The sequence below is a fragment of the Halictus rubicundus genome, chromosome 3 (genome assembly GCF_050948215.1).
Source record: "Halictus rubicundus isolate RS-2024b chromosome 3, iyHalRubi1_principal, whole genome shotgun sequence".
Lineage (NCBI taxonomy): Eukaryota > Metazoa > Arthropoda > Insecta > Hymenoptera > Halictidae > Halictus > Halictus rubicundus.
In genome coordinates, this window is record NC_135151.1 from 10454794 (window position 1) to 10481943 (window position 27150).

General features: G+C 46.9%; 1 protein-coding gene and 1 long non-coding RNA gene across 2 annotated transcripts in view; one reads left to right on the forward strand and one right to left on the reverse strand.

The window, feature by feature from the left end:
* The window catches only part of LOC143352662 (uncharacterized), a 607068-nt gene that overhangs the window by 386506 nt on the left and 193412 nt on the right, over positions 1–27150 (reverse strand). The window lies entirely within an intron of this gene.
* Positions 1–27150, forward strand: part of LOC143352214 (uncharacterized) — a 70679-nt gene that overhangs the window by 614 nt on the left and 42915 nt on the right. The window lies entirely within an intron of this gene.

Sequence of the window (27150 nt, forward strand, 5' to 3'; positions counted from 1 at the left end):
GAAGAAGAAGAAGAAGGGGAAGGGGAAGAAGGCTGGGGAGGCTCCCCAGCCTTCGGTCGCCCGCCCGGCCCCGTCACCTGCACCTGCACCGGGTACCCCGGCTAAACCGGGAACCTGGGCGGAGGTGGTCGGGAGGCGGGCAATCTCCGCGGCCAAGGCCGCTGCTAAGGCCGCGGCTCAGGTGGCGGCAGCCGTCTCGGCTGGCGCCCCAAAGGCAAGGAGGGCCGCTGCCCCCGCCTCGAAAGGCGGGAAAGCAGCGGCCAAGGTCAGGGCCCCGCCACGCTCCGCGGCAGTCACCGTGACTGTCCCGGAGGGGAGCGGGGCCTCGTATGAGGAGGCCATCAGGAGGGCCCGCCAGGGCGTCGATTTAGACGCCCTCGGCATCGGGGCCCTCCATTGGAAGAGGGCGGTAACCGGGGGCCTCATTATTGAGGTCCCCGGTGCCGATGGGGGCCCCAAGGCCGATGCCTTGGCCGCCAAAATGGCCGCCGTCCTGGGGGGGATGGACGTAAAGGTGTCCAGGCCCGTGAAGAAGGCGGAATTCCGCCTCACGGGCCTGGAGGTATCCGTGACCCCCCAGGAGGTAGTGGAGGCGGTTTGTAAGGCCGGGGGCTGCACCGCCGGGTCCGTTAGGGTTGGGGAGCTTAAGGCTCCGCCCAGCGGACTCGGCACCGTATGGGTGCAGTGCCCGGCCGTGGCGGCCCTGGCCATTGAAAAGGCCGGGAAAATTCGCGTGGGGTGGTCCACCGCCCAGGTGGTTGTGCTGGCGGCTCGGCCGCTGCAGTGCTTCCGCTGCCTTGCCCTGGGGCATGTTCGGCAGCGGTGCACTGCGGAGGTCGACCGCAGCGGTCACTGCTACCGCTGCGGTGACGCCACCCACCGGGCGGTGGATTGTAAGGCGCCACCCCACTGCGTCGTGTGCGCGGCCTTGGGGAGACCGGCGGGCCACAAGGCGGGGAGCAAGGCGTGCTCCCCGCCACCAAAGGCCAAGAAGGAGAAAAAGGGGGCGGGCGGTGTGGCGCCCACCCCTGTTGCGCCACCGGACAACCCGATGGCGAAAGCGGCCGCTCCCCCAACCTCCAAGGGGGAAAGTATGGAGGTGGAGGCGGCCCCCAGCGGGGCGGGGGGCAATGACCCCCCGCCACCCGCATCGGCGGCTAAGGAGGGGACCAGCGCGAAGGCCAATTAATGGCCCATATTCCGCGCTGGTCCCCTCTCCCGGTACTCCAGGCCAACCTCAACCACTGCCGCCAGGCGCAGGACCTAATGGTCCAATGCCTGGAGGAGTGGGGGGTTGGCCTGGCCGTCGCCACGGAGCCGTACAGAGTCCCGGACCACCCACACTGGTCCGGGGACGATGACGGCTCCGTGGCGATATGGTGGCGTCGCCACTCGGCGACTGTGCCCCCCTGCTCCGTGGTCGAACGGGGCAGGGGGATGGTTATGGTAAAGTGGGGAAGATTTCTGGTCGTGGGGTGCTACAGCTCACCCAGTTACGACTCCGCCGAATTAGGGATGTTCCTGGACCGGCTGGGGCTTATGATAGCCCCGTATATAGCCGGTCCAGTGTTGGTCCTGGGGGACCTCAACGCGAGGTCCTCCACCTGGGGTAACCCCGGGACCAACGCCCGAGGCGGAGTCCTGGAAGACTGGGCGGAGGGGATGGAGCTCCGGTTGTTAAACCGGGGCTCCGTGCCTACGTGCGTGAGGTGGAACGGCTGGTCGATTGTGGACGTGTCGTTCGCGACGGCCGCCGCCTCACGCCGTGTGTCCAATTGGCGGGTCTGGAGTGGAGAGACCTTGTCGGACCACAGCTACGTCCTGATGGACGTGGCTGTGGTCTCGGACTCGCCATTGGACACGCCCCTCCGACGTGGCACCCCGTCAGCGCCCAGATGGGCGCTGAAACGACTGGACGGGGACCTCCTGAGGGCCGCGATTATCGGCTCCGCCTGGCCGTCGGCCAGGGAGCGCGAGGCAGACGAGGGGGCGGCTTGGATCCGGGGCACGTTGCAGATGATCTGTGACGTGGCGATGCCCCGGGTCCGAGCTCAGCCCCCGAGAAAGTCAGTTTACTGGTGGTCGGGGGAGCTGGCCGAACTCCGCAGTTCGGCCGGCCGGGCCCGCCGCCAGTATGCCCGCGCCCGTCGCCGCCATTTTCTGGGCGGCGACGCGGAGCCGAGGGTCGCCGAGCTGTACAGGGAGTACAGATCGGCGGCCGTGGCCCTCAAGCGTGCAATTGCCGCTGCTAAGGCCAAGGCCTGGGATGAGCTCCTGCTCACCCTCCGTGAGGATCCGTGGGGACGCCCGTATAAGGCGGTGCTTGGGAAGCTCCGCCCCTGGGCGTCCCCGGTCACGGAGCGGCTAGACCCGGAACTTCTGGGGCGCGTAGTGGATACCCTCTTCCCCCTGAGTGAGGGGGGGAGGGAACGCGCCCCGGGTCCGGCCATTCAATGGTCGGACGAATTCCGGGTCACCGAGTGGGAGCTGTACCAGGCCGTCCGGGAGCTCCGGGCCAGGGGCAAGAAGGCCCCTGGCCCCGATGGGGTTCCCGGTGGTATAATGGCCTTAGCTATGGAGGTCCTCGCCCCGGCGTTCAGGAGCGTCATGGACGCGAGCCTGCGCCGGGGAGTCTTCCCCACGGTGTGGAAAGAGGCGTGCCTGGTTCTCCTCCAAAAGGAGGGGAAACCCGCAGAGTCTCCCTCTGCATACCGGCCGGTTTGTTTACTCGACGAGGCGGGCAAGCTATTCGAAAGGATAATTGCCGCCCGCCTCGTCGAGCACCTGTCGCGGGGTGGTCCCGACCTGAGCGACAGCCAGTATGGGTTCCGGAGGGGGCGCTCCACTATAGACGCCCTGGAGCGTCTGCGCCTCCTCCGTGAACGGGCTGTCGCTCGGGGCAGGGTGTTGATTGCGGTGTCGTTAGACATATCTAACGCCTTCAACGCCCTGCCCTGGTCGGAGATAATGGGGGCGCTGGACTATTTCCAGGTGCCCCCTTATCTCCGGGAGGTGGTCGGCGACTATCTCCGCGACAGAGAGGTGGTATTTACCGGCCGGTATGGTATTGTGCACTCGAGGGAGACGCACCGCGGCGTTCCACAGGGGTCGGTCCTCGGACCGCTCCTGTGGAACTTGGCGTACGACGCGGTGCTGCGGGTTGTCCTCCCCCCGGATACGGGTGTCATCTGCTATGCGGATGACACCCTGGTTTATGCCGAGGGGGAGGATTGGAGGAGGACCAGGCACCTCGGAGAGGCCGCCCTGGACTGCGTGATCGGGCGAATCCGGAGAATGGGGTTGACCGTGGCCGCCACAAAAACCGAGGCGATTTGGTTGTATTCGCCTCGGGTGTGGCGGCTACCCCGTGGTCAAGATCTCCGGATTCGTGTCGCTGAAACCTCCGTCGCGATCGGGCCCAGGATGAGGTACCTGGGCCTGATCATAGACGGCCGCTGGCGATTCGATGGACACTTCGAGCTCCTCGCCCCCCGACTAGAGAGGACGGCAGCCGCATTGGCGCGGCTGCTGCCGAATGTCGGGGGGCCGGATTTGAAAGTACGCCGCCTCTATGTGGAGGTGGTGCGGTCTATAGCCCTGTATGGGGCCCCCGTATGGCACCGCTCGCTCGAGGCCAGCACGCCTAGCCGCAAACTCTTCGAAAGAGTGCGGCGGCGGCTGGCCTTGCGGGTCATACGGGGGTACCGCACCATCTCCACCGAGGCGGCGGGACTCCTCGCCGTGATTCCACCCTTCACTGTGGTGGCGGCGGAGCGGGCGAAGCTATACCACATCGCCCGCTCCTTCCGCCGCCCGCCGGGGGTGGAACTCACGCGCGAGGAGGAGGAGGAGCTCGAGGGCCAGAATCGCCAGGCCCGGACGGAAAGTTTATCGGAGTGGAGGGCGCTGCTAACGCCCTCCACACGTCCGATTGTCCGGGCCCTCCTGCCCATATTTTACATATGGTGCGGGAGGCGGGGAAGGTTGACCTTCCGCCTCACGCAGGTGCTCTCCGGCCACGGTTGCTTCGGAGAGTACCTGCATAGAATGGGGCGGGAGCCGACGGCGCAGTGCCACCACTGCGGCGAAGATGTCGACACGGCGCGGCACACTTTGGAGGAGTGCCCTGCTTGGGCCGGGCCGCGCCGTGTCCTGAGAGCCGCAGTGGGCGGGTGGGACCTCGCGCTGTCGACCGTGGTCGACCACATGGTCGACAGCGTGGGGTCGTGGAATGCGGTGGCCTCCTTCTGTGAGGACGTGATGTCCCGGAAGGAGGCCGCCGAGCGGGCCCGGGAGCGGGACCCGGGCTCCGCGAGGAGGGTGTGGGCGCGGGGACGACCCCCGCGCCGACGTGTGCCCCCCCGGAGGGGGGCGGAGAGGGTAGGGAGGGCGCGGGGGTCTCCCCCGCACCAACGTGTGCCCCCGGTTGTGGGGGGCGGAGTGGGGCTGGCGCGGGGAGTTTCCCCGCGCCCTGTTATGCCCCCACAACTGGGGGCGGTGAACTTGGGGGCTCGGGGTGTGAGCTGACCCGGGCCCCCGGGGGGCAGCATAGCTCCCCCCGTGATAGGCCGACACCCCCGGGTTATTTTCCTGATGTAGGGGGGTGTCGGTCCGTCCCACCCCGATTGGGGAGGGGCATCCGTGGGGGGTTCGGGGAAAGGAAGGGTCGGGGCGTGCCGGATCACGCCTCCGACGGCCCTTCCTTCCGGTGGCGGCGTCTTCTTGTCTCGGCCGGGGCTGGTTCCTTCGGGACACCGGCCCCGAGCGGGACACGAAGACTCCGGGAGCTGTGGGTGGACCGAGCTGGGGCTCGGGAATCCCAATCCGAAGGCTCCAGGGATGGGGACACCGGGCGGGTCCCTCCGCCCGGGGTCTTATAGCGTAGGCAGTGGGGGAGGTTAACCCCTCCCCCGGGGCATGATGATAGCTGGGAGGTGTCCTGTTGAGTACTCGCGTGATCCAGGCACCTCCCGTGTAGCTTAGGTGGGCGTGAGGTTTTAGTGGGTAGTCTCCGGGGGCTCCGCCCCCCGGAGAGAATCCCACATAACCCCGGCTTCCCCCAGGGAGTCGGGGTATGTATAAAACATTTCCTCACGATAAAAAAAAAAAAAAAAAAAAAAAAAAAAAAGGGTCAGGTGCTAGGTCCCAGTACTCGGAGAAGCCGATCTCCGAGGCTGCAATTGGTCGGACAGGTCGTTAGGTTCGAGAGAGGTTTTGCCAGTGACACTTTGGCTATTTATGGTCGGGGTATCCGCGGCCAGTCCCCTTCAAATTCGATCTTCTTCCGGTCGCGACAAATATCCGGCGTGTTTGTCCACGACGTAGCGAAATCTGGCAAACTTTAAGAGGCCACTTCAAAATGTCGCTTGTTTCTACTGTTGATTTCGAAAGTTTCTCCGTAAAGAATGTCTGGACCGGTTTAAATAAGAATGTTTTGCTGTCTGTACGAATAACCTAATTCTTCAATTAACCCTTGTACGCTCCTCAGAAATAGTTGCATAAAAGATCCTAAGATAATATCTCACCCATTCTTGTTTCACACTTTAAATCACCAAATTAAGTTTCCTTTATATCGTCACATTCTATAGAAACACGTTTCACAACACGGAAAATAATCAATCGTTTGAAAAAAGGTGTGTGTGTGTGTGTGAGAATGTTCACACTGAGGAACGTATACGAGGGTTCAAAAAATTGCAAGGAACGATCGGTGTTCCGCTAGGAGAAGCTGAAAATCGGAGTTTGTTTATAACGTATTACGTGACCTCACCCTCGGAGCGACCTCGCCTGGAATTATTATGTGGGTGACGCGACAGCGAAGGTGTTAACGCGGTCCAATTTCTCAGGGAAGGTGACGGCCGGTGTGTTCTTTTCGAGATTGCTGCACGTGGCCGGGAACCGGAAAGCTGTTAGCCAGCCTAAGTTTCTCCGGGGGTCTGGCCGTAGGAGTTTTCTAGGCCGGAGGAAGCCATTTCCGCGGCGCTGTCATAATTTACGTAAATGCATAATTCTTCTTCCCTCCACTTATGCAATAGGAACAACGGGTGCGGCCGGCTCGTAAAGATAAAAAATTGTCACCAGCCAGGCCGAGATTGCTCGCCGGCAGCGGCACTATTTCACTTTTACGGAGTCTCGCCGCCCGGCTAACAGGCACACTTCCGCTACTTTCCTGTCTCACCCCCTTGGTGTTCCACCCCCTTCCCTTTTGCTTCCCCTCGTCTTGACCCCGGCCATTTCCTGTTAACTGCCGATTAAGATCCGAGAATATTTTTTCCGCCGTTTCCGGTTCGCATTCTCTAGCGTGTCGCGTTTACATTTATCCTGCAGGTATTCAAACGAGCAGATTAACTTTTATTCAAACTCCCCTACGTCGTCGCATTATAGAAATTTGTGGGATCGTTTTAAAACATTGATACACCAAAGTGACTCTGGCGAATGTTTACCGATAGTATTTCTTTTTTGTTTCATTTTACTAGGGAAATCGAACTCAACCCGCGTAACACCAATCAAAATTTGCGTAAACGGATCTGAGAAATGTAAACCAATCCGAAACAAAAATCGATATAAACTTCTCTAAAAGAGTATTTGGAAGTTTCCGCTAAAAAAAACAACGGAGTTAATTCAATGAATCGCGAAACAATTTTGCACGCAAATTGGAAATGTTTATTGGCGTGATAAATACTTTTGGTGGTCGACGAAGCGACCAAATATTTTGAACGATCGTTTGGATACGATATGAAAAATACATCGAGAGCGTGTATTATTTAATGGTACAAATTGGCGCAATAAAGATCCTGTTCGAAATAATTGCGCCGTGATAGTTTTAAATCGTCTGCGATTTTATGAACGGAATTACAAAATCTGTTTCATAAAAGCCAATACCACAGGCGCTTTAATATGAACATAACGGATTCTGCATAGGTCTAAGGAACGGGATTACAATGCGCACGAAATGAATGTATTTATGTAATTTTCTGAGTGCCCGGTTATACAAAGATTCCAAAGGGAACGGTTCGTAAGGATCGATAAACCTGAGAAGGAAATCTTCCGCGGAAGTTCGCGGAAAGTTTAATTTGCCATCGGTCTTCCGCGAACCTGTTTCTGCCGTGACGGTTTTCTAAAAAGATCTTGATAGATGCGCAATCATCCCGTAGCCAGGTGTCGTTCTCTTCTCGTTCGCAGCCTTTTCCGGCGGCAAGTAAAAGAGCCCGCCGTCAGAAGGAAACTGTAATCAGGTTTGCTTATTCCTTCGAAAATCGAAACGTGAGACATTTCCATTTTCCATTCGAAAACGGTCCTGAAACCTATTAAACGAACAAACTCCGCGGAGAAATTCGTAACGGTTCACGGATACCAGATATTCTTTCCACGGTACGTCGTTATGCTTCATGAATCTTCCAATAAAAGACAACTCTGCCATTTTATTTCGATATTCATTGGTGGAAGCGGTCCGTGCTCCGGTAATCCCTCGATGCTACGTAATATCGATTTGCCGGGAAATAATTCAATCGGGTTACACAAATATGAATATTATTTACTCGTTTTGCGAGAAATTACGATCCACGCTTTATTTCTGCTGTGTGTTTCAGTGTATTTGCGACACGGAATCACTGCTTCTCCTTTGGGAGAATTATTTCTTAAAATTTACTTTGTCAAGTTACAATCGGTTTGGCTAGATTTGTCCTGTGTTGACTCACATTAGGTTTGAACTGCACTGAACCCGGATTTGTGCCATGTTTGTGCTATATTGGGTTTGAATCGTGTTAAGTTTGGACCACGATGGATTTAGATTGCATCAAATTTTATGTAGTAAAAATTCCATTTATACTGTGTCTGAATCGCCTTAGGCTTGAGTTGCATTCGGTTTGAACTGCATTTAACCTGGATTCGTGCTAGGTTTGTGCTGTATTGTGTTTGAATCGTCTTAGGATTGCACCACGGTGGATTTGGATTGCGTCAACTTTGGATTTAGTTAGAATTGGATTCATACTATGTTTGAATCACGCATAGTTGCGTTGGAATCCGATTTCTGCTATGTTTGTGCTGTATTGAGTATGAATAGTGTTTTTAGACCACGGTGGATTTGGATTGCGTTAACTTTAGATTTAGTTAGAATTGGATGTAGACTATGTTTGAATGGCCTTAGGCTTGAGTTGCACTCAGTTTGAACTGCATTGAACCTGGATTTGTGCAAGGTTTGTGCTGTATTGTGTTTGAATCGTCTTAGGTTTAGACCACGATGGATTTGGATTGCATCAAATTTGAATTAGTTAAAATTGGATTTATGATGTGTTTGAATCGCCTTAGACTAAGTTGCCTTAGGTGTAAACTGCACTGAACCTGAATCCGTTCTGTTTGTGCCGTATTGGGTTTGAATCGTTTTAGGTTTGGACCATGTTACACGTTAATTTCGCCAGGTTTGGATTCATTTAAGTTTAACCCACATCGAATTAAAATCGTGTTAAATTTGAATTAGATTGTGTACGAATTGCGTTCTGTCTGGATTGCATAAATCTTGAACCGCGCGAAGTTCGTACAACGTTGCACTCGGTGTCAGGCGTGTGCTGCATCAGACTCGGCCAGCAATAGATTGATCTATGTTCCGCTCGGATAATTAAGCGCCGGTTGGTCGTACGTGTTCCGGCGTAGGCCGGAAGATTAAATGCACTAATAAACAGAAATGAAATAGAAGTATCGGCGATCGAAACCCAATCGAGGGACCTCGATTTCGAGATTAAGCGCCGCTGGAGTGGATCTAATCGGCGCGGGTAGCAGAAGACATTGTTCCCGGTGACTCGAATTGATTGCTTCGAGTGTGAGTTCGACTGTTTCGCTATCGGGTCCCGGCCGATACCGAAGTTCCCGGTTAACGGGCGTGCCTTGTTTCCTCTGCGCGCAACTTTCCTCTCGAACGGTAAATAACGTCGATTTGATAAAGCTTTGTAAACCAGCATCCATCTCGTCGCACCAGGTGAGGCAAACATTAATTCTCGTTCCGCAAGAACGGCTGAGGAACGCGTTGACCTTATTCCGCAACTGTGCACTTATTTACTTAAACGTTCCCGCTGCGCGCACGCTCTACGACGCAATTAGGAAACACTAATCAGAAAGGAACGACCGTTGTTGAAACAACAGAGACCGGAACTACTATTTTTATAATACTACACGAAACCATTTCTTCGGATTAAAAACGTTTCATCTGGATGCGATAGACGAGAACACACTCCGCAAAATCCAAGCAGATAGCAAAGCGGGATTTGCGTCTCTGGAAAATGAATCATCCAACTGGAAATTAGGATGGAGGTTCACTATTAATGTAGCAGCGTGAACGAACGCACGAGGTACGAAATTGTGCAACGATCTAGTAGAACGAGCACAAAATCCAACGGTTGTAAATACACGTAACTCTCAGAAATCGTACGCTTTGAGAATCAACGACTCCAACCTGAAACGAGTCCAGAATTGTAACGTACAGTCACAAGTTTTGGATACCAGTTCCATTTATAAAATATTTTTATAACAACTGCGAAGTTTATGCATTCATGACAAAACTGAAGAAGTGAAATTTAAAACAGTAAAAGGATTAAAAGTGTATTACCTTCGACACGTCGAAATAACCTAACTTCATTAACGACTGGTAACATACACTGGCTCACGAAAGCATTAGGACGCCCTTTAAAACAGTTGGACCGAACGACCTGACTTTTTTTGAGCAATTAGAAGAATTGGTTTACCGAATGACGTGCAAAAAAGATTTTGAAAAAATTGCAATTGCTAGGAATTATAAGGGCAAATCAAAATGGCACTTTCTAAAACTTTTTATTTGAGCCCGTAATGAAAATTTAAAATATGCGTTTTGTAGATCTATGTTAGTTACACACATACTGAAAATTTCATCGAAATCGCGTTGACGCGGATGAAAACGGCACGCATCGAAAGATGTTAGAATCCGAATTTGCTCTTGTAATTCCTAGCAATTACAATTTTTTCAAAATTTTTTCTTTTCGCACGTCATTCGGTAAACCAATTCTTCTAATTGCTCAAAAAAAGTTTGAACTATTTTAAATGGCGCTCGAATACTTTCGCGAGCCTGTGTACATCATAAAAGGAAACTGAAGCTTTTGCAATCACTTGACACATCGATCATAGTGAAATTTAAATTACCTCGGTTTCATTGATAATTGAAAAGCCACCCAGCTGAAAGGTTAAAGGGGTGTAGACGTTTTTGGCAGACCGTAGACCGCAAGACCGACATTACCGAGCAAATAGCATGGCATCGGGAATCGCGATTACTCGTGGGTCGCTTCCTCAATAATTCCACGTATTCGCGAATGATTTACCGGATCGTAGCAAGTAATAACACCGGTTGTAGTCGCGGATCCCCGGCCTAGAATTATGCCGACCGAAAAACATCGGCGATTCGTGGAGACGATCGAGGTGGAAGTTTGATCGTCGTCGTGCACGGACCTACTTACCCCCCGTTACTTTTACATCTGCCGTAACTCGACGACCGATCCCGATCGGTTCCACCGTGGAACCACCCCTCCGGCGGAATTGCGACTTCAAAAATAGCGGAACTGTTCGGTTATCGTCGTTATCGGATCGCAGTTTACCGGCACGTAAATCGGGTTACTTTATTCCCGGCTTCTTGCTATCGCAACCCCGACCACCGTTCTCCAGTAACCCCTAGGGTGTTCGAGCGTGCCGCGTCGATGCAATTAAACTTGATACCGGCATTTCCTAGACGGCTCCCCGTAGACACGGTCCGCGGGCCCGGTTAGTTAACAGTTTCGGACGGCGACTGATTATTTGCACGCCGACAGGAATTCTGATCAAAACGACTGTCTCCAACGAGGGAATCGAGCGGGTCGGCGCAGCAAGAAAGCCTGGGACATTCGCTGATAGCGGCTGAGCTGAATTAACCCCTCGTAGTTTCTGTATAATCATCTCGAACATGTGCGGCAGCCAGTTTCGCCAGATGAGGGGAGGGAGCACGAATCGAGGGGAAAATGTTACCCTCTCTCTCTCTCTCTGCCAGTACCGGAGTATGCAAGACAGAGACGAAACGCGTCACGTGACCGAGCTGCGGCGGAAGCGTGGGGGGAATAGCGCGGTAGAAGGGGAAGTTAGAGTGGGGGAACAAGTCTTGATTTGGCGACACTGGAAGCAATTACATTGTAATTCAATTACACAATTGAATTACATTGTATCTCAATTATACAGTAATTCAACTACGTCGCAACTGAATCACATAATTCAAACCTTTCTAATCACATGTGTAATTCAAATACAATGTAATTGAAATACAGCTCTCCAAATTATAGCCCAGAACTTTGATGAAGCGGAATATATATTTTTATGTTTTTCTTTCATATACTTGTTTGTTGTCTATGCGGCGTATTTTCTGATGCTCGTCCTCTTTCATAATACGCAACGCTATTTTAAGTAATTTAATCACAATGTATTTTATAATTGTACTACAATTGCAATTGCGAATTACATTGTAATTTGATTGAATGAAGATCTGAATTAGAAATTACAATATGACTGAATTACAACGTAATTCAATTACTTTGCACAACTCTGATCTTTGAGATGAAGCAATGGTGACTACTGGATGATCGCAACAAGTTTATGCCCGATTCTCAGACAGTCCAAGACCTTTGAAAAGAAGTCATGCAGGTTCACGAAGAAGAAGAAATCCACCAGCTTCTATCCTAGTAACTTGCCTTGTGGCTGTTAATCCCATACTTCAAATATTTTAGGAAACATTTATGAAAACCCTTCGTAACCCTTCAGTCTGCCTTAAATTTCGACTTGTGCTACGTTCGTGTTAGATTTTAACGTTGTTAGATTTGAGTTTATTATATTAGATTTGAATTGCTTCAGGCTCGATTTCTATCAGATTTGGATTACAGTGAATTCTCGATATATACAGGGTGCTTGGTAACTGGTGGTACAAGCGGAAAGGGGGTGATTCTACGCGAAAAAAGAAGTCGAAAATATAGAATAAAAATTTTTCGTTTGAGGCTTTGTTTTCGAGAAAATCGAATTTAAAGATCAGTCGGGTATGCGTGCTTTAGTATGCGTAGGAAGTAGAATTGGTAGGTCATGGTCAGACGCAGCAGACAATTCCTATCGAATAACATGCGCATTGGCTGCATTTTCAAACTCAATGTTCTCGAAAACAAAGCCCCAAACGAAAAATTTTTATTCTATATTTTCGACTTCTTTTTTCGCGTAGAATCACCCCCTTTCCGCTTGTACCACCAGTTACCAACCACCCTGTATACCCGAACCGTGTTATGTTTACACTCCTCGACGTCAGAGGCCTCCCGACTTTCGTGGCCCCTCATGGGGCACACCCCGTGGTAGTGGGGATAATTCCGCGACATTTATAATCCAGGTCTTGGCGACATATATAGAGAAATCACTGGAGTATGAAGATATGATAACCATATATTATAGGTAAAACCTTTACTACAAAAAATTCAACATTATGCTCGATACCACTCTACCTCCAGCCCCGAAATTCTCTTTAAACATTTCAAGCCGCCTTCAATTCACTTCGCATCGCCTCCAAAATCGATTCTCGGCACCCACCGGAGCCGGCACAGTTCAAAACAGATTTTCGTGGCAGCCACGCGTCAAAACTCCGGCATTTTATCTTGCAAAAATTTCGTGTGCGTCACGCAGCGTTCCTGGTCGAGCAACTTTCGTTCGTCGAGGTCCCGACACTCGTGGTTCTCGATCTTCTTCGTGCTCTCGCGGTTATTTGTATGACAAAGGGAGCATGATCGAGACGAATATCGAATAAACGAGTATTTGAATCGCGCGAAATTCTTCGGGATTCGAAATGCGACGTCGAGAAGCCTGGTACGTGGTTAAGATACTGATTATGTGGGACGCAAAAAGCAAGGACCGCGGTAAACAAAGTGTGCGAACTTAAGACGGGAAGGTAATCAGCTGCGAGCAGAAGGCGTCGACGAGACAGTTTGTTGGTGAAGATGACGATCATAATCCTACTTTCATAATCTCAATACTGACAAAATAAAAGATCTGGCGATTTAACTAGCTGTGGTTGGTTTGGCGTTAAGGGAGGAACCTTGCGTAAATGGCCTGTTTTTCAAGATTTTTTTTTAATGTGATTCGTAGATTGATTTCAAATATGAGGTATCATTTATTAATGTTATGATGTAAAAAAATATCTTTTATGAATTTTAATTGTTAATATCAATGGTGCAATTGCGGCTTGAAAATGGCATCCTGGAAATGCGCCGAGCAGCGTACGGTACACAAAAATGATCTCATACAAAAAACTCAAATTGGAATCGTTAGATTATGCAAATACGCACAACGTGACATTCTTCTTTTATTAATATTTGCAAAATTGCAGAAATGGCGAAGTTTTGAAAAAAAAACGGATTTTCTGTTACGAAAAATGGTTAATAACAATGTTTTCAATAAAAAAAATAAAAAATCTAAGCTCGTCATGTTGTGGCTAATTATTTATAGAAAATATATACCAAGTTTCATAAAGATCGAGTAATCAGTTTTTGAGCTACATTGCACGGCGTGCGAAATTATGCGTTTCGAGAAAATGCGTTTAAAGTTTCAGTAACACAAATATCGAGAAAAAGTCTTAATTCGTTTTAACTTACCGCGGTTTTTGCTAATCTTCAATTTCAGGGACATAGAACAGGTCTTCCACTTCTTCAAAAAATTGTCTTTCCGACGAGAGCCCGACTACCTGAGCCGCTGCGCCCAATACAAACGTTCACTTTATTTTGAAAATAACGTACAAGAACATCTCTGATAACTTTCTAACATTTTTATCGTGTTCCTGACGAAATTTCCTATCGATTTAAACAAAAACAAAGTGCTGAGAAAATTTATTTTACACAAGGTTCCCCCCTTAAAATCGGATCAATTCATGTACTTACTTCTCAACTTAAAGTCGCATACAGTGATTTCTGTATATATGTCGCCAAGGAGTGGATGATAAATGTCGCGGAATTATCCCCACTACCGCGGGGTATTCGCCGTGGAGGGTCACGAAGCTCGACAGGCCTCTGACGCCAAGGAGTGTAAACATAACACAAGACGCTGGCAAGACCCGTGTTGTTGACATATATCGAGGATTCGCTCTATATCGATTTGAACAATACAATAATCATTTGGCGTTTCGGCAGAGTCATCCAGGGCACATTTCGAGCGCAGGTGCCACCGGAAGTCTCTCTCCGATGCGGATCAACTCTGCCGATTTAGCCAGTGTCCCGCGATAACTGCAATTTCGAGAAATAGGAAAAGCTGCAATGTTTACGGAGCGGGGGATCCTTTATGCCGTCGATTTTGCGAGCGCTCCCCGCACCCGTTGATTTCCGGTTATTGTGCAGAGCCCGGGAGGGAAGCACTCGAGCGACGAGGCCCGCAGTTTTCTTTATTACAAGCCGTACGTGCCGAGAACCGTGATTACCGTATTACCGGATTCCTGGTTTCCTGAGCACACAACCTTCGGCTGGGTCCGGATTGGCCCTGCAACGACGAAACATTAATAAGGCCACCTGACGCCAAATATATCGATCCGGCGGATAATTGCTCGACGAATCCGACAACGTAAGTCACCGTGCCGGGTCTCCTTAAACGCGCAGGCCCTCCTCGAGGGCTGTTCACCTCGCTAACGAAGGACAACCGTCGGAAGAGAGGAAAGAGTCCGGGGAGGACTCTCCTCCCGGTGATCCCTAGGACGACAAAGGACACCGCAGAGAGGGATAGATGTCGGCCACTTGCTTTGGATTCCCTTCGGTTATCGCTCAGCCCAGACACCGGTTGCGGAAGAGAGAATTGCTGGCTTCCTGGAACCTTCCCGTTGGACATGTTTGTTTTACTGTGCCATTCCGGTGGCCCACTTAGACGCCCCACGCATTTGCTGAGCTAATTGCGGGAGAAATCCAGGCTATCGATCACTGAACCTATTGAACGGTCCTCTAAGCTATATTATTGATGTCTTTGAGGTATTTCAATCAGGATATTACCCGTTTATTCACTCTGGATTGTCTGAGGTAGGAGTTTTATGCAGCTATGGTCAGTAACTGTCCCCTAAAATCAATGCATCGAACGATTCTCTAAGATGCAGCAATAATGTCTTTGGAGGTACTTCAATCGGAATTGATAGTATTATTGCGTGTTTATTGAACAGTCAGTCGTCTGTACAAAATAGAAAATGTGTGATAGAAAATAATAGTAGACAATGATAATATACCAAATATATTAATGTCCCCAAAACATCAATGAACGTATTAAACGATCCCCCAAAAACGGAATATTAATGCCTATACAGGTGCGTCGATTAGGAATTATTATACAGAGTGAGGCACCTAAGAGAAGCCACCTGAATATCTTCTACATTTTTTGGTTTCCATAAGCCCAGTACGTGGAATACGTAATGTTGTTTCAGGTGGAAATGCTTAGAAAAATTGAAGATCAACATAGCATTTTAAAATGGAACCACATGTTTTTGAACCCCTACACAATGAATTGAGCGATCATCTAAGACAAAATATTAACCCTTAGCACTCGAGTGGTGACTCATTTCAAAGAAATTACAAAAAATATTACAAAATATTTGTTCCATTGCAAAATTTGTATTTGATAGATGACGAAACATTTAAATATTATATGTGGAAATCGGATCAGTTTCGTATGAATAAAATGAAAATATTCTAAGACGGAAGAAAAATTTAGTTTTAGAATGAAAATAGCGCCGAGTGCAAAGGGTTAATGTCTTCCGGGGTGTTTGAGAATACCTAATAGCCGAACTTTCAGTCAATTACTATTGCCGATTTATACAAAAATACTGCAAACTAAAATCCAAGGGACTAGCATTTGTGCACTGAACTCGGAGCTTTAGACCTTATTTGTTATTCCATGGTGTCCAACCGTAAAAATTTGCGATAAAAATCACATACAGACTTTGAAGAACGTTCCTCATATTGCCCACAGCTAAATGGAATATCGTTCTACCTATATTGAATGTAATTGATCGAATTGCGATCAAGAGAAAAATAATAAAACGGGAGATTAACAACGCTTCGCTCGCTGGCCAGTGTCTCTGACAACAAAATGGAATCGCACAAAATGGAACCGAGCGAAATAGAATCCGCGAGCGAAGTTCAGCCATCTCGGCGAACGTCAGCGACAGGAGAAATAGACGGACAGCTCAAAGATCGCAATGTTTCGCGCGTATGACGAGCGTCGGTTCATTACGCTTGACCGCCCGGTTCCTTGACAATGGACGCAGACCCACGGGAAAATCCAATCAACCCGAGAGTAAAGCTTTATCGATGTAAACGACAGAACGGCCATGTTTACTTTGCGCGAATCAGAAGGAGAGGGACAGGCCGGGCTAGCTTTGCGATCAAAGCAATTTCCTGATAAGAGATGAGTCTCTGTGGCTCGATGGCTGATCCGGTTTCCCATCAGCCTATTTCCTTCACTCGCACAACCGAGCCTTTCAACATTTTCCTCCCTCGAATCAAGAATATTCTTGAGGATACAATATGGCGTTCCTACTGAATGAACAGAGGAGTTTCGAGCTGGTTTCTTCGCACTTTCGAGAGAAGTAGATTCACGGTTTCGATGGTGTAACCAGTTTTAGGGTGCCAGATTTCTGTAATGTACGAGGGTCGACGGCATATTCTCGGGAAAGAAGTGAACGACGGTCCACAAGCTCGATAGTCATTTGCAAGAATTGCTCAGGATTCCAGGGATTACTGGAGCGGAGCAATCTCTATACTCGTTCGACGGAATTGCTCTGATTTCCTGGATACAGACCCTCTATAAGATCAATACAATCTTTCTGATTTAGTTATGGCACGGCACACGTTTTAGGAGAACTAGAGGCTTTAGAGGCTGCATCGAGAATCCTTGTGTATGTATAGTAACAGATTTTTTCAAATTGCGAACGTCGAAATCCAAGATTTTTCTCAGACTTGGCAACTTTTTCTGTGTATTACGGGAGAAACACATTGATTCAATTGTTCTGTCTGGAGACTGCAAAAACGCGTATGAAGCATCCACGGTTTATGAATGATAAAAAATTGTTACAAAATTGTAAACAACAGAATTTATGGGAACTTCATTCAGTTTTAATCTGCCTCTAAATTTAACTATAAAAACATGAGTTTTCTGAAATATCTGCAGTTTATGAATAATAAGAAAATCTAAGAAAATTTACTTCAGTTTTACGAATCTTTTGACTGTAGTGAAATTGCATATTATTATTAGGGACGAATACGAATTCGATTACAATGTCTCTAAATACAAATTTTCTCGAAAAATAACACCTGCAATTTTATGGACATGCAGTCTACAGAATAAATTTCCATGTATCGTAATACTCTTGACAATAATTTTGCAAGATGACTTCCCATTTTTTGTAGTCGTTTCCCGAAATGGGTATCATCTTTCAGCAAGCAAAACAAAATCCTTCGTTTCTGATCTTCATAAAATGGATCCTACGAAATTGAAATTTACGTAAATATCAGTCTTGCAAAAGATCTGAAACGTTTATCAAATCCTCGAGTCGGATTGAAACCGAAGATTGACTCAACATTTTCAACTTTCGACGGCAGAGACGTTTCTTCGTCCCTTTCCCGTTTCTTGCTCGCGATCTATGGATCGTTATCCCGGCGGTAAACTCGCGTGGTTATGGGACGTTTTTTGTCCCCGCATTGTTCGAAAGTTCCGATAGCTTTCCAAGGCAAAATCGAACCCGAACTTTGCCAATTATCACACAAATCCTGGATGGAGTTCGGCTTGTTAGCGATCGACGGTAGAAGAGTGGTCCCTGGGTAGGGAGGACTGACCGAAAAGGAATGAACATGCGAATGGTCTCGCTCGTGACGCGTGACTACTTCTCACAATGGATGATTCTGGCGAATTCTGGCAGACATTTTTAATTGCTGTTTCAAGATAATATTAGTGGGGCCGAAAAGTAATGTCGTTTTTGCGCTAGTCAACATTTGACTTACAATAACAGCTCGTAGTTCAGTACGTGGCTGCAGCTTCAGGAGACTACAGTGAATTCTCGATATATGTCAACAGCACGGGTCTCGCCAGCGACATATATCGTCCAGGAGATTACTATTATTCTCTCATCCACTGCTCGGCGTCGGACGCCTCTCAAGCTTCGAGGCTAGAATTTTCAATAATTGTGCTATACCAAAAGGATGAAAACCTTGAAAATCTGTACACAATAATACCAAACGAAACGATTAGATTACGTTACTGCTTAATTGTTTATTTATAATGAAAGTTGTAATTGCTGATGAAGGATTTATTAACCCCTTGCACTACGATTTCTTTTACTGTTTCAGTGACTACAACTTTTTTGGAATTCCTAATTTCCTAAAAATAAGGAGAAAATTTATATCTATTGTATGCCTATATGTTCTTCAATAGCCGTACAATAACAAATCCAAAATAGAATTTTATATTGGTTTAAAGAAAATTAATAATATACATATTTATTAGACTCTGTTCAGAATCTTCATCACGAGTATGACTCGATATTGTAGGGCAAGGGATTAAGAAGTCCTTAGTAAAAAAATACATAACTCGCGTAATTTTGATTATTCCTACTGTAAAAAAAATCGCACAGATACTTCAGATACCAACAAATATGTGTGGAAAATCCCAATGTAAAAAGTGAAATGCTTTTCTGAGAAAAAAATTCCTGAAATTCGTGCAAAAACGGCCTTGAAAACCAGACAAACCACTTAAGAGGCTCAAATCGAAAGGATCCGTTCCGAGCGTGTTTGTCGCGTAGTAAGCGGCAGCGGGGCTTAATGAATATTTCAGATCGACGTCGAACGCGAACACAATATTAGTACAAAATGGTTCGGCATCCGGGATACACGGGAACGCCATTTAACTGCGCGGAAAATGGACGCGCTATTGCGGGATTAACTTGTCACCGGCGGAACAGTTCATTTCGACGTAATGAAAATCGAAAAGGCGGCGAAATGCATTCAATTACCGGGTCCACGTCCGCCGGCCGGCCGGAAAGTTACAAAATCGCTGGAGATAATCGCGTTCCCATCGAGGATCGGCCGCTCGACCATCGCCGCAAAAATAAACTCACCGACCCGAGAATTAATCGCGCTTCAAGGGGATCTCGAGTCGGGCTACTTCCGCCGGGATAATAACACTTTGATGGCCTGGCCCGGGTCCGTTTCGACCCCGCATCTCAGAGACATCGAGTTCGTCTTGCGAAACGGGAGAGTAAATCTAAACGCGCAGGGCCGGCTTGCAGAGTCAAGATCCCCACAAAGAGAGGGTATTTTAAACGATAATTGGTATTTTAAATGAGAAGGCTCCTTTTAAACGATTCAGTAAATTTCGGGAATATTCAAGAGAATCAGTCTTATTAACAATTTCCGCGAACATTTCGTCCACAGCTCACGCACGATTCAATATCCTCCAGATAACTTTGCGCGCAGAAATCGCCGTCGAAAACCCGGCGAATCAGCGTTTCCCAGCGGCTCGTGCTTCTTGCCAGTCAACGATAATTGAAAACTGGGTAGAACGCGACTTCGGATGCTCCGTCTTTGTTCGGGAGGACCGTCGAACGGTTCGACGTTGTATTACCCGGCTGGAACTTTAGACACGCGATCGTTGTCGCCGTTGAAACTGAACGAACTTCGAACTCGATTCCTTTCCGACAGAACGTGGCCGTAAAGATAGAAATTCCTATTTTTGAGAACTAGAAAGACATCGACCTACGGACACTGGGAATATTTTCAGACCGAGCAGAAAATTTCATCTGATACTGCCAGATAATCGCCTCAACTTTCGTTGCCCTTCGTGCACTCTATTAAATCTGATCAGAGAATTTTACATTTTCAGTTGTATGTTAAAGTGGCGGAAAATTACGTGAACACCTTCGTAGGATGTTTTACATCGTTGTTGTCAGTTTAACAATTTTTGCCGAAAAATATATTAAAATATATGTCCCGTAACTAGACCTTTTACCTGAATTGCAACAAGCTGCAGCGAAATAGAAATTCATTTTCTTTCTCTGTTAGATGTTCTTAGACTTTCTCCTATGATGATTCTGTATGATACAACGACAGGGAAATTGGAGACACGTTATTACTTGAAGATGCTTCAACTTGTAGCGCCCCTAAAAACATTAAAACAATTTTCACAACTGAATCTACCCCAGATACGAAGATCGAAACTGTCTCTTCAAAATGACCTGTTGAAACTTGACGTACGATTATTTTGCCTGTTTTATGGAACGAGAGTGACGAACAAGTGCAATAAAACGACTAAAAGAATCGTGCATCAAGTTTCAAGAGGACGCAGAAAAATTTGTCAATATTTTTATACACAGGTTGGAATTTTAAGAATTTCTCCCGAATGAATGTGTGTTCAGTTTCATAATCGCTGCAAAAACGTCTCGGAAGAAGAATGAACAAGGATAATAAATTCCGAGGATCTTTCTCGTTTCACTCAGCCGCAAAAAGAAAAATGTCACGGTGACCAAGGGACGCCAGAGATCGGTTTCCCCAAGCATGAGAACCGTACGCCACGCGAGGAATCCATTCTCCGAGGGGTGGACCCTTCTCGCGGAATCAAGTTAATTCGAGGAAACTCGGTCGCTTTTCCATCGGTGCAACGTGTGCGCGCGCGTGCTCCGGCTCGAAAATTGAATAAACATTCGAACTGGCTGCCGCGACAAATTTCAGTCCCGTTCCCCGTCGAGAATTTCGGACCGACGTGACCAGGATACAGCTGCTGGTTTTCGCCGTGAGGCGGTGGAAAAGACGGTCGCGTGTGCACCGAGTATGTACACCGAGTGCAGCGTGTGCACGCGTTGTCTCGCCGTTCTGTGGATGAATAACAGCCGGGGAAGCGGGCCGCGTATCGATGCAACGATACATAGATGCACCGATGCAACGCAACGACGCACAGTGGTGACATTCTCTAAAAAAATCCATGCGGGCGGTTATCTGAATCTTTGGAGCAAATTTGTTACAATAATGGTCACATTTATTAATTATTAACTCGTCTGGAACGAAGTCAATCTTAAAATGACTAAAAGTAACACTGTTGCAGTACAGTGAATTCTCTGTATATGTATGTCGCCGAGACATCCTTTTCTACGTGTTGCTGACATATATCGAGAATTCACTGTATTCTCTCCGTAAATGTCGCAAAATGTCTCTACCATGACTGTCAAAATGTTATTCCCACCTCCCTAGAACCAGCCAGGCGGTAAACGTGCTCGACACACTAATGTTCGATACTAGTCACAGTAATGCAAGCGAACCATAAGATTGCAACTTTTTCAATTTTTTATTTCGTTCTGAAACTTTTACCATTCGTCTGGTTTTTCTTATTAAAATGACTCCGAACACGATACAATCACAATTATAATTACTTGCCTAAGAAGCGATGAGGACGGCGAATGGGAAAGAAGGAGGGGCAGAGAGTCAAAGCGTTCGAAAAAGCGCACCTGCGCACCTCTATTGTAACTGTCGCTCGGCAGACCCGGCGCGCCAGGACGATACGACAGTTGCACAGAGGCTACAGTATTTACAATTCTGCTGTTGTTTTAATTTGACTAATTCTTAACGAAGGGTACTACATATTGTAGAATCGTCGAGTGGATGAACAATTTGATCAACAATGGCGCAAAGGGTTCGTTTGCGGTTCGAGGGCCGTCGCGTCGATCAGGCGAGAACTCGACTCGCGCTGGTTCCCGGCGTATGGTCCATTTGCCGTGGACGATAGTAATTTAGTAACTGGCCGGGGCACGCCGCTGAGCCGCCTTAAGCCGCATGATAACCAGCCCGGGGATCAGAACGGATTTCTGTAGGTATCCCGTTCGTCACCGGCCGTGTATTTTCACGCGGACGCGGGCGCCGCGGCGCTCGGCGTCGTCGTAAACTCCTCGCCATCCATCCCTCGGAGAATTTATTTGCCGCAATAGCGCGCGCGGCCCCGGAAAACCGGGGAAAGGGAGCGAGAACGGGGAAAGAGGGCTCTCGGACGTCTAATGGTTCGCCACTCGTTCGTTACCCGGCCATCTCCAGCGGCCGGCGTAATTAAATTGCATTTATGAAACGGAAACGCAATTTCTTCTTTCCGTTTCTTCTCGCGCCGACGTCTCTCCCGCGCGGAAATTGAAAGTTTAGGTTCTCCGCCGTTGTTGCGTAATTGCGATCGTTCCGCGAGCAACGGAGAACGGATCAACGAAACCGAGGGATATCACTTTTGCACAGGGAATCAGGGATCTGCGGAATTCCATTCGCTAATGGGGATGATCCTCGTGGAGGAAGGCGGGGGGGGGGGATTATTCTTTCGCGGGCCGCGCGAACAACCTTAAGGGGGGAGGGTCAAGTAAACAAGCGTTTCTTCTCGATTTCTTCTCGAATTTATTTTGAAGAGAGCATAATATTTCTTTATTTACAAAAAGTTGTATGTTATTGTGTAGCATCTAGACAATCTATATCAATTTTGAGATTATAAAAATATTCATAAATAACTGAGCAGCAGCTGCTTGGATTTGGCTCCTCGAAAATGTGCGCTGTGCAACACACAGGTCGCTCTAATGATCTGAAATCACAAATCCAAAAGTTTTTCGTTAATATATAATAATACGCTTTGCATGAACCTAAAAGTTTTTTTAAAAATTGGAATTAACAATGTTTATAACCATTTCTTTATAAAAAAAATTGTGACTTCTTTTCAAAGTGGCGCAGAATTTGTAATTTTTTAATTTTTTTTTTAAATTTAGGTTCATGCAAAGCGTATTATTATATATTAACGAAAAACTTTTGGATTTGTGATTTCAGATCACTAGAGCGACCTCTGTGTTGCACAGCGCATTTTCGAGGAGCCAAATCCAAGCAGCTGCTGCTCAGTTATTTATGAATAGTTTTATAATCTCAAAATTGATATAGATTCAAAACAAATTCGAGAAGAAACGCTTGTTTACTTGACCCTCCCCCTTAACACCAGAACTACCGAGCCCTAAACGTGACTTGGACTTATCCCTTCATAGTAACAGCAAGATTGAATTTGCTCAGGTTTCATACGATTTTTATGGTAACATGTACTCCAAAGAAGAAGTATATTAAAAAATTTCTCGTGAAAACGTCTTCGTAGTTTCAGTAATCGTGAAAGAAGAAATCATACACCAGTCATTTTGACTGGTTCGGTAGTTCTAGTGTTAATTTATTGAAACTCGTTTGAGAGCTGAGATCTCTAAACGTCGGATTTCTGATGCGCATCACGCCGCTGCATTTTGCAATTTTTTTCCCACTTAGTTAGGTGTAACATAGCTTACCAATTTCCTCTAGCCGCGTGTACTCCATTCGTGAAACTTCATCGAAAGTGATCGCATGCGTCTGCGTCTAATTTCACGATCCTTTTTCTTCTCGCCCCTTGAGTGAAACAGACGGGAATACAGTGAAGTCTCGATATATGTCAACGACGTGTCAGCGTCGTGTATCGTCCAGGAGACATACCCGAGGCCTCTCGAGCTTTTTAGCCCCTCACGGAGTATACCCCGCAGGTGGGGATAACTCCGCGACGTTTATCATCCAGGCCTTAGCGACATACAGTGAATTCTCGATATATGTCAACAACACGGATCTTTTCAGCGTCGTGTATCGTCCAGAAGATATACCCGAGCCGTGTTATGTTTACATTCCTCGGCGTCCGAGGCCTCTCGAGCTTCTTGGCCCCTTACGGGGTATGCCATGCGGTAGTGGGGATAACTCCGCGACGTTTATCATCCAGGCCTTGGCGACATATATAGAGAAATCACTGTACATGCACGAAGGAGTCCCATTGTGCGTGTTTCTCCGGTGGAACCAAGTGTGCCGGACAACGAACCTAGTCACGGAATGGCTGTTTATCGTTTGGTTGTGTTAGGTTAGATCATCAGCCCGTAGCCCCTCGGGGCGAAGAAAATCCCGATTTCCCGTCGCGGTATGATCCTGAGGAACCGCACAGAGAAAACAGAATTGCGAAACCAAAGGGGAGGGATTATTAAATTGTCAATTGCGCACCGTGCACCCGCCTCAGACGACTACATTGATTCTAATTTGATCAGATTGGCGTTATCCCGACATGGTCTCGGGTAATCCTGCGGTCTAACTCGATCGTCGAGCATATATAGACCGAGGAACACGCTGACTTAATAATATCGAGTATAGTTGGTAAATTAGAATACGGCCAGCTGTGCGAAACCACGTAGCAATCAAAATTTAACGTGCTCGAACGTGATTAAATTAATTGGCCGTAGATTGCTCGTGTACGTCGACGTAAATTTAGTTGATTGACATTCGGCTGATCTCTGGGAGCAGTATCTAATCAATGACGTACTCACCGATGCTTCTTCGGGAGACTGCATATTTTATACGGTTGCATCGAGACTATCCGATTTAATAGGACTAATGCGAAGTGTGATAATACCTCATCAGAAATTTAGTGTAAATGCTTGATCGAAGTCTATGTAAATTGATCTACCAACACCTACGAATATTCTAGATATCGTTCATTCGTAAGAAAAGTGACATAAGCCAAGAGGAAAGGAAATTTTACAGGAGAGCCATTTGAAAATTATCTAAAATTGCCAATTTTTTTATTGCATATAACCAACTTAGAAATGTAAAATAATTTGTTTTCTTTTAGATACCGTGTTAATTGTCATGTACAATATTTATAAAGTACACCACAATTTATATATTTATTATTATAATTTTTTTATAAATATTGTGGAGTTATATTGTGATTCTTCCCAATTACGAATGAATTCAATGAAGTGAGTTGATCTAAGAACTAGCTTCAGGGTATTACTGTTCTACTCGGAATCTGACTGGTAAATTAGACATTGGAAGTTAACGTTCGCGAAACCAGCGATTTCCAGCTGCCAATAATTACTCCCGATGTTGTAAACTCCTCGTTCCTCGCAAGGAAAAAGTTTACCGGTTCATTTTACTTTCCCCGCGAAAGTTCACTCGCCCAGATTTCCCGGTAGACCGTACATACACCCTCGTCCATAAGTTAGAAAAATAATTGTTTCAAGTGCATTTCTTGACTAATTCTTCTTCGAACTTCTTCTGATCCTTTGCTAAACCATCTTCTTAATCTTTAATTATCCGCCAGCTATACAGTTATGGACATACTATAATCTATTCAATCGTCTACCTTAATTACCCATGCTATTTTTGGAAGTTGAAAGACAATAAAATTTGCAAGTAGAAAGAAAAAAAATTACCAAGCTTCTTAAAATTTGTTATAAATCGAACTTCACCATTCATTTTTTCTTTTCGATATCTTGACAGATACAAATGTGTTTAAAATTGTAAAAATTACTACGGAACTTGTAAATGAAACAGTCTTACAGATGACATACGATCAGTTAAGGGTTAAAAGTAATTCAAGCAGATGTATATTTAAGCTCATCATCCTACTTAAAATAAAACAGTCGAACAGAAGAATTAGACAGCAGATTTTATGCATTCATATTTCAAAATTATTATTAAAAATTATTTATTTCAGAGGTATTGGTCCAGCTTATCAAAATCATTAAGGGAAGAAAGAAATTTCTGATTGGCTCCCGTTTATTATTATCGTTGCAGACAATTTGTATTTTGCACAAAGCTCCGCAGTAATATTTAATATTTTTGCTTTAGAACGAAAACTGGCATCCAGTGGGTTATGGAGTGTACGTAGACGTCGCTCAGCAAAAAGGAGAGGGTAGAACAAAGTGGCGCAGAATTTTCACAAAGGAGAAAATTGTAATGTTTACGGCCTAGCTGTCGGCGTCACTGGAGACTCTGAAAGTTGCGAACGGGCCCCAGCATTTCCGCGAGGAAGTAATCCCGGACTCGCGGTCCCGCCGCAGGACATCCGTCCGCCGGCATATTAAAGCGCTCGTAAAACCTCCCATTACCCCGTGCGCATTTTTCACAGAGCCGTGTTAACAGTTCAGATCGAGTTGACTCCGTCGGATTTCATTAAGTGTCCCGACCGACCCATACTGCCGTTTCCCCTATCCGCGAAACCACTTTCCCCCGCGAGCTCATCTCGTTCGAGCTTACCACAGCTCCATAGGATTTGCATAATCCAGCTTTTTCGCCGGCCGACTGAACACTACCTGTTCCCGATCCCCTTTCTCCCTTTTTATCCGGCCGCGATCTAAACGCGAGCGGTCCGACTCGCTTCTGACAGACGTTACCGTCCCCGCTTTTGTCGCTCGTCGTCGAGAAAAGTGATCCAAACATGCGGATCTTCTTCGCTCCTTTTAGGCCCCTCGAATTTAACTCTTATTTTTCTGCCGAGTGACAGCTCATGTCGAGACTTTGATCGGGATTTTGAGACACCACAGATCGAAGTTCGTTAAAACTGTTTCCGATTTGTTCAATTTTTTTATGACGAATTTAGATGAGGATTTTTGAAATTCATGAAACCAAATTATTCTTGCTAAGATCTGACAACGAATCTATCAAGAATCCTAATAACGTAGAATTGTTAAATAAAATTTTTCAGCTAAAATGAAACATATTCTTGACATATTTTTGAACGTATGCAGACTTGCGCGTATTGGATGTGCAAATTAATTCGTGATTTTCAAAAACCAACTAACCAATTGTGAATTTCTTTTAGATCCAATTTTTTATTACCAGTTACCTGTAATATGGTGTAAATTCCATTTTAGAAGTCCATGAAAACGGGACCACAAATTAATTTGTACTACCTAGTATCTATATTCTCCGTGCACAAATATTTTTGTATATTGTGTTTCTAAAATTTTTGTGCAGATACTTCAATTTTCCCGTCGACTCTTTTATAATGAAATTACGTAGCTAAAATGGTTCTCCCTTGATGATTTGACAGGGGATCCGCAAAGAATGCTAATGTGCCAAAGCCACGAAGCGACATCAAGGCAGAAAGTTCATCGGACGAGCCGAAAGTGCGGCCCACTATCGATCTCGCTGGCAAGCCGAAGATGTTGACGGAAATTGAAGGCGATCAATAGCGATCGAGTTACCAAACGCTTTATTATCGCCCGACAAGAAGCGCTTCCGTGGAACGCGGTAAATAATTTTCCCGTCGTGTCTTCTTCCTCCG